Here is an 8,680-nt window from a genome sequence, read left to right on the forward strand (position 1 = left end):
CTATAATTTCCAAGTTTAGCTACTAACCTTGAATGCAGAATTTTCAATCTCCCTTTTCTTAATTTTCTCCTTCTTTCTTTCCCTTGAATCTTCTTTTCTAATTGCCTAAACAAACTTTAACCATGGTAAGATAATTTTCTATGGTGAGATTTTGTAGTGTTCAAGCTCAAATATGAGCTTCAATGGTGGTTTTTGGTGAGGAAGGGAGGAAAGAGATGGGTCACGTTTTTTTGAAGAAGAAGATGACTTTATTTTTTTTTTTCTTTTCTTTTCTTTTCTTTTCTTTTATGTCTTAGGAAGACCAAAAATCTAATTAATTAAATATATTAATTATTATTTTTATGGCATCATGCATTATTTCATGCATGATGTCATCACCTTTTTAACTTTTTCATTTTCTTTTTTTTATTTATTTTTCTATTAGTTCTTTAATTTAATTCTCGGTTCTGAAATTTTCTTTTCTCCGATTTTATTTGACTGTTGGGTCAGGAGTCAGCTCTCGGGTCAATTGACCAAATTGCCCCTCGCCGGTTCAACCCGGTTTGCAAATAATTCAATGTTTCTTTCGGCTCCCTGACTTAATTATTTGACAAGCATAACAGTTCTTTTTCATGATTTTCTCTTTTCCACTATGTTTGTAAGGGTCCTAAGGACTGCGGTGTCACATTTTACGGTTCGAAATTCAAGTTTAAATTGACTTCGCAGTCGTTCCCGAGAAGGTCACCCATCACTATGACTCTCGGCTCGTTTAACTTCTTATGTTCTGTTTTTCTTATTTATACTTAACTAATTGGCAATTACTAATTATTTGTGTTTATAGGTTATCTAGTTGTCTTAAGTATGGTTTTAATCCCCTTAATTATCTGGACTGGCACCGATCACCGGAACAGTGAAATATACCAGGCTATACAAACGGGGGTGTTACAATTCTCTCCCCCCTTAAATAAATTTTTTCTCAAAATTTTACCTGGTATCAATCTCTGAATAGCTGTGGGTGTTGTCTCCTCATGTCCTCCTCTCATTCCCAAGTAGCTTCTTGGACCGAATGATGGTTCCACAGCACTTTTACCAATGGTATCTGCTTGTTCCGTAGCTGCTTCACTTCATAAGCGCGAAATCTCTATGGGTTCTTCTTCATATGTGAGGTCTGGATTTACTTCAATTTTCTCTACTGGTAGTACATGATATGGGTCTGATCGATACCTCCTCAACATAGACACATGGAAGACATTATGTATCTTCTCTAACTCTGGAGGTAGTGCCAAATGATATGCTAAAGGACCCACTCTTTCCAGAACCTCATATGGCCCAATGAAATAAGGACTCAGTTTCCCCTTTCTGCAAAATCTCATAATTCTCTTCTAAGGAGAAACCTTGAGGAAAACTTTCTCACCCACTGCATACTCAATATCCCTTCTCCTCAGATCAATGTAGGACTTCTAACGGTCTGATGCAGTCTTAAGTCGATCTCTGATCACCCTGATCTTCTCCTCAGTTTGCTGAATAATTTCGGGTCCAATCATCTTTCTTTCACCCATATCATCCCAACACAACAGGGTTTTACATTTTCTGCCACACAAAGCTTCATATGGAGGCATTCCAATGCTTGATTGGTAGCTGTTGTTGTAAGCGAACTCAATCAAAGGCAAGTGTATCTCCCAACTGCCCTCAAATTCAATCACACAAGCCCGTAGCATGTCCTCCAAGATCTGAATTATCCTCTTAGACTGGCCATCTGTCTGTGGGTGGAATGCAGTATTGAAGTTCAATCTAGTTCTTAGGGCTCTCTGAAGACTACCCCAGAATCTAGAAGTGAACCTAGGATCTCTGTCTGATACGATAGATACTGGCACTCCACGCAGTCTCACTATCTCATCAATGTACAACTTGGCCAATCTTTCTAAACTGCAGTCCATCTGGACTGGCAGAAAATGAGCAAACTTGGTTAGTCTGTCAACAATGACCCATACTGCATCATGACTCTTTTGTGTCCTCGGAAGTCCCATCACAAAATCCATCGTTATTCTCTCCCATTTCCATTCTGGTACTGGTAGTGGATGTAATAACCCAGCGGGTACTTAATGCTCTGCCTTCACTTGCTGATAAGTTAGGCATTTGGATACAAACTCTGCTAGATCTCTTTTCATACCCATCCACCAGTAATGCTCCTTTAGCCCTCTATACATTTTTGTGCCACCAGGGTGCATGGCAAAAGGAGACTCATGTGCTTCCTTCAAAATGATCTGCCTCAAATTAACATCATTAGGAACACACATTCTGCCCTGGTATAGCAGTAAACCATCATCTCTGATTGAGAATTCTGGTTTCTTGCCCTGCCTGACTTCTTCCAATAGCTTATGATACTTCTGATCATTCTGAGCAGCCATTCTAATCTGATCAATCAACACTAGCTGTACATGCCATGCAACTGCTGTCTGCCCCTCATTATTAATCTCTAAGCTGGCATGCAATGATCTTTACTCATGTACCAAAGACAAAGGAGTAACCGGTAGACTTGCCATAGTCTTGCGACTTAAGGCATCAGCCACAACATTAGCTTTCCCTGGCTGATAGTCTATCAGACCATCGTAGTCTTTTATCAACTCTAAACATCTCCTCTGTCTCAAATTCAACTCCTTTTGGGTACCCAAATACTTCAAACTCTTATGATCTATGTAGATGTAACACTTTTCCCCATACAACTAATGTCTCTAGATCTTAAGAGCAAACATAATAACTGCAAGCTCCAAATCATGTGTCGGATAGTTCCTCTCATGCAGTTTCAGCTGGCGTGATGCATAGGAAATGACATTTTGATCTTGCATCAATACACAACCTAACCCATTGTGAGAAGCATCACTGTAAATTGTGTATTCTTTACCTGGAGTAGGTAAAGTCAGGACTGGAGCTTCAGTCAAACATTTATTCAATTCATAAAAACTCTGTTGGCATTTATCCGTCCACTGAAATTTCACATCTTTTCTAAGTAGCTTGGTCAATAGAGATGTAACACCCCTAAGTTCGGTAATGCATTCTACTGTTCCAGTGACCAGTATTGTACGGACAGCTAGGATGCCTAGAACTACACTTCGTTATGATTGAGGAGACATAAAATAATGAAATACAAGAAAAGAAAATATAAGAAAAACAAAGGAAAAATAATAGCAAAGAAATGTAACCAAGTTAAGCGAGCCGAGAACCCTAGCGATGGGTGACCGCACCGGGAAGTCAAGGCGTGGACCGTTGACTAGCCCTGGACCGCAGGGAACCCTAAAAAATATTTTTAGGACTTAAAGAGACATCAATTGAAGTATAAATATCATTAGAAATATCAAAGAAAAATTAATTAATTAGTACAAAGAAAAGTGAGAAATCGAAAAACGGATAAAACCCAGTGTTACCAAAAAATTGGGAATGTAATCCGAACAGGGGCATTGTGGTCATTTGACACCTCGAGTTGTCTTTTGACCTAAATGTCCATTAAAAATGAATAATATTACACTTGGAAAATATAATGAAAAATTAAATTAGTGGTACCTGTTGTCCCAAAGAAAGTAACCAAGAGGAGGATGAATTGGACACTTTAGACAATTTTTCAATCCTTGCTCAAGACTTAATGAAAAATTGAGGCTTTGCACTTCTATGTATGTGTATAACTCTGTTCCTAGGATGTAATTTAAGTAATCAATCAAGTTATGCACAAATACTAGCTCATACACAAAATAATTACTTGATATCAAGTGTATTTTCTCACATATAATTCAGAGTTTGCAATATTAGCTCAATAAAACAAATTCTCAACACATTCAATATATAATCAGAAAATCAAAGTGCTAAAAATTAAAGAGTTAAGGGAAGAAGAGAATCAAACACAATGTTTATAGTGGTTCGGCTTTCTTAGCCTACATCCACTCTTCCCAAAGTCCCACTTTGAGAGTCACTCCACTATTTGATCTTTTCAACAGGCAAGATTCAAAGCCTTTACAATATCAGCAAGCTTCCCAGGTGCTTGAGGACCTTTACATTGTCTTTGCTTCCCATAAAAGACCACAAGCTTCACAAGGTGCTTCAAAACCTCCTACAAGCTTCACAAGGTGCTTGAAAACCTTCCACAAGTGTGTCCTCACACTTACACAACCTTAAATAGTTTGGTGTAGAAGAAATCACTCTCAATAACTCTCAGATACAGAATTTAATGCTAGAAGATTGAGAGAGAAGATTTGCCACTCAAGCTCAAGAGTAATTGAATGAAAGCTATAAAAACCACAATAAATTCACTGTGAATAAGAGCACTTTCATTAGTTAGAATTGTAGTAAATGATGCCTTTTATAGGTGCTTTCATTGCCAAAAACGTCCGTTGGAGAGTGTGTCTAACGGCTCTTTAATTTTCAAAAAACTAGCCGTTATTGCTTAGAAAGTCGTGCAGCAAAGTTGAGTCAGGTCAGGCCATAAAAATAGTTAACTAAAATTTTCACCGATTAACTAGTTTTGTAAGATAGAGAATTTTAGACATCAAAACTAGTTAACTAATTTTCGCAACAGGTTAACTAATTTTGCTACTGCCTGACTTAAAAATTGAAATTTTGAGTTTTTGAAGAAAGGTTGTAAAAATTATTTTGACCATTCAAAAACCTTAGGAATGATAAAAAAACACTTTCTAAACCCTTGAATCTAAAAACAAAATTGACTTTAGGTCTCAAATGGCATAAATTCTCCAATCTTGTACAATGGACCTAAGAACTTAATTTCTATCATATTTTTTCATGGACTTTGATTCGTCTTGTGTTATACAAGATGATAAACTCCTTTTATATCAGCCATGTCAATAGAATAGTCCTTCCATCAGTGTCTTTGCATATCATGACCTATAAAATCACTTCAAATACTTGTGCACAAAAGGTAAATGTATATTTCATTAAGTTTTGTTATCATCAAAATCAATCTCATTTTAGCTTACAGGGCCTACAATCTCCCCCTTTTTGATGATGTCAAAACTTAATGAATCTATGAAGATCATAAAAATTCAATTGTATAACTATCTACATATGTCATGTATGCAAGAACTTGCTTTTAGACAAGCTCCCCCTATATGTATGCACATAATCATTAAGAATGTTGAGAAGCTATAAAATAGCTCCCCCTAAATCTGATATTCAAAGCATTTTGAAGATAATAATATAAGTAACATGTTAAGTAATTTCCATTTTGAAGATAATAATATAAGTAACATGTTAAGTAATTTCCAAGATTAATTCATCCAAGATCAATTCAATCATCATACATAAGATATATCAACCATAAGTCAATCATAAATGATCATCATCATATCTTCAATAACTTTCCAATATAAGTCCAAAATATCTACATCAGAATATGAACCATATAACTACTGAACAAAATTAGTTAACTAAAAATGTACCCAGTTAACTAAAAACATTCTGTCAGTTAAAAATATTTTCTTATCTTCTCCCCCTTTTTAACATCAACAAAAGGATAGGCTCTCTCCTATTTTCTTCCTTGTTTAAAAAACAAAAAGACACAACTTTGAAAGTCATAAAGCATATTTCAAAAGAATCTCAAGATTTTTCTTTGCTGCTAAGAATTCTGCCACTTCTCCTAAGGTGAGTGGGATCAACAAGTTTGGCTTGTTGCTTCTTCTTTGGGGGTTCTTTTTCAGGTATGGGTACTTGGATGCTTGGAGGAATGGGTAGAACTGATTTTCTGGCTTGTGTTTTGGTTCTTCTAGGTCCGTATTGCATGGGTAAAGAGATGGTTGATTCAGGTACTGGTTGAGAGGCAGTAGGAACAGTGTTTGGTTGTTCAGAGGATGGGTCATGTGACTGCTCTTCCTTTTCCTCTTCTTGTCTTGAACCATTTCTGCCTTCACTTTTTCCATTGTCACTGCTGCTGTTGCTTTTAGTATGAGATGAGGAGGATTCTATTGATTTCTCTTTGTCAGATTCTTGTTCTGCTTTTGATTCCTCTTCTACAGATTTTTCCTGCTCATCATTTTTCTCTACTTCTTCAACCTCAGCTATCTTACTTTCTGCTTGTACCTTTTCAGCAGCTTCTAAATGCTCCTCTTCTTCTTCTTCTGCTTCAGAAATTTTTACTCAACTTGGTCTAGCAGCTTTTGCATTGTTAGGACCAGCAGTACCCTGTGGATAGCTTCCAAAATCTCCAAACTTTCCAAAAGATTCACCAAACAGCATTTGAGCCATCTTCTTCATGAACCATTCTTGTCTATCCAATCTATTAATCAACATATCCATCTTTGCATTGTGTTCAGCCATAATTCCCTTCTGCAATTCATGAGATTTTTCTAAAATACTCAAGGTCAGTCCACTCATTTCTTTGATTTCCTTCATCATGTCCAGATTCGCTTTACTGATTTTCACAAAGTCTGACATTTTCAACTTCATTTTCTCTTTCTTCTTAGAGCTTTCCCCTTCATCTTTCTTAGAACTTCTCTCTTTCAACTTGCTTAGTGAGATGTCCGATTCTGTTTCAGAATTTGATTCTGATTCTGATTCAATCTCAAACTCAGTCTCTTCTTTCTTACTCCTTTTCCTACCATCATCAGCCTTGAATATCTCCTTAATGGGGATAGGATTGCTAAACTTCTTTTCTTTGCTCAAATCAACTTCCATAGCTTGAAATATATGAGTCAAAGGCATAGTATATGGCAACCTTCTATGCTTACTAGACTTAGAAATCACTTTAAAAATCAAAAATGGCAAATTAAATCTGATTTTGTTAACCAAGTGCCACATAATACATAAGTCAAGGCTATTTGCATATGAATGACTACCACTTCTAGGATTGAGCAAATATCGAATGAAGGATTGTAGAATCCTAAAATTTTGAGGCACTAAACTGATATTGGTCATTTCATTTTCAGGTGTACCCTCCGGAAAAATTGATAATTGAAATGCCTTCTCATCATATCCTTCAAGCTTCCTAGAATCTTTGAAGGTTCCAATCCTATTTCCATCATTTGGTAGGTTTAAAACAGAGGCTAAGAAATCAACATCAATAATCTGACTTTTCTTCTTAACTCTCACACTAAAACTCTCTCCTTTAACAACTTCTTTCATACTTCCATAAAATTCTTGAATCAAATAAGGATAATAATATTCATTCAACTCAGAAAATTCCATCCAGCCTTGAAAAGTAAATAATTCTTCAAATTCATAAGGCAAGTCAGAAAATGAATCCCATTTAATGTACCTTGGCTTGAAAATATTTTGTTGCACAAAAGGTTTCGAAGCAGGGGCTTTCTCCATTTTCTTCTTTTTCTCAGAAGGCTCTGACCCAGCAATACCCTTTCCCTTTCTTTTTCTTGCTCGTTATGCCACTGTTTCTGTTTCGTCATTACTGTTCTCAACTTTAGTTCCTTCTTCTCTTTCTTTTTCGGAACTAGCAGCAGCTTTCATGTGACACCCCTTACCCGCCTACAGTATATCCGAGTAAGATATGTCACACGGTGTACCGGAACACTCTATTTTATCTTAATCATTTTTATTCTTCCTTAATTAATTTTTATCATAGTTTTGAATATAACTTGTGAAATATAATTCATTTAAGCCATTTATTGAAATTATAATTTATTTGAGGTTCTGAAAATTTTATAAAAAATCCGGCAGAGTACCGGCTAAAAATGGAGAAAACAGTTCTTCGGAACCTGTTAAAAACACTTCCAATAATCATTTCCAACAATCCCAACTTCATTTCATCAACAAAATCTCAATATGTTTTTCAACAACATTTCCATTTCTCAATCATTCATCTCATATGATAATCATGTAAAAGTCATAAATAAATATTCACTTTTTCATTCACAAACACAATGTCTACTATTTACATTAATACCAAAATACATTACATAAGTTTCAATTACATATGAGAAAATAAAAGTTATTACAAAATATCAAAATAAAACCTAGTGTCCTACCAATGCACTGATGATGGTGAGGTGACACGGACACTATGCAGAGCTGCAGGAGGTCTCACCCAGTCTGTGGTCTACTGAGCTCTCGGTCAGTATCTCCAGAACCTACGCGTGGCAAAAGCAATGCGCTAAGCAATAATGCTTAGTGGTGCTAATAATAAAATACAAAGAAATAACAAAAAATAAATATACAATGAATGTATCGATGTCTTATTGCAAATAAATTTTCAATGATATTTTTGTAGTCTTACTTATTGTGTACTTGTTATATTCATTATTTCGTTAAATTTATCCACTTTTATTTTTTTTTTTTTGGTTGCCCAAGTAACCTATACTGGACGACTGGACTGGATAAACGGGTAAACTGGCACTAGGTATCAAGTACCTCGGGCCGTCACACCATCGGTCACATATATGTCTCCCAGTGTGCAACAGAATAGCTAATAAGCTATAATAACATTAGGCACAAGGCCAAGTATCAACATAATGTCAGAATGGCTAAAAGCCATGAAATCACAGAATGGCATAATGCCATGTGCAGTACTGCTAACTGAACCCTATTGGCATGCCAAACTATCCAAACCAATCTTGTTAGGTATACTATGGCATTTGATACTTTTGAATTTTACAATTTTTGAATTTCAAGTTTTGGTGTTACAATTCCCTTCATTAGTCAACAAAAATGTTGACTTTTGCATAGAAAATAGGTACATTGGTTTTAACACTCT

This window comes from Hevea brasiliensis, chromosome 11, assembly GCF_030052815.1.
Source record: "Hevea brasiliensis isolate MT/VB/25A 57/8 chromosome 11, ASM3005281v1, whole genome shotgun sequence".
Lineage (NCBI taxonomy): Eukaryota > Viridiplantae > Streptophyta > Magnoliopsida > Malpighiales > Euphorbiaceae > Hevea > Hevea brasiliensis.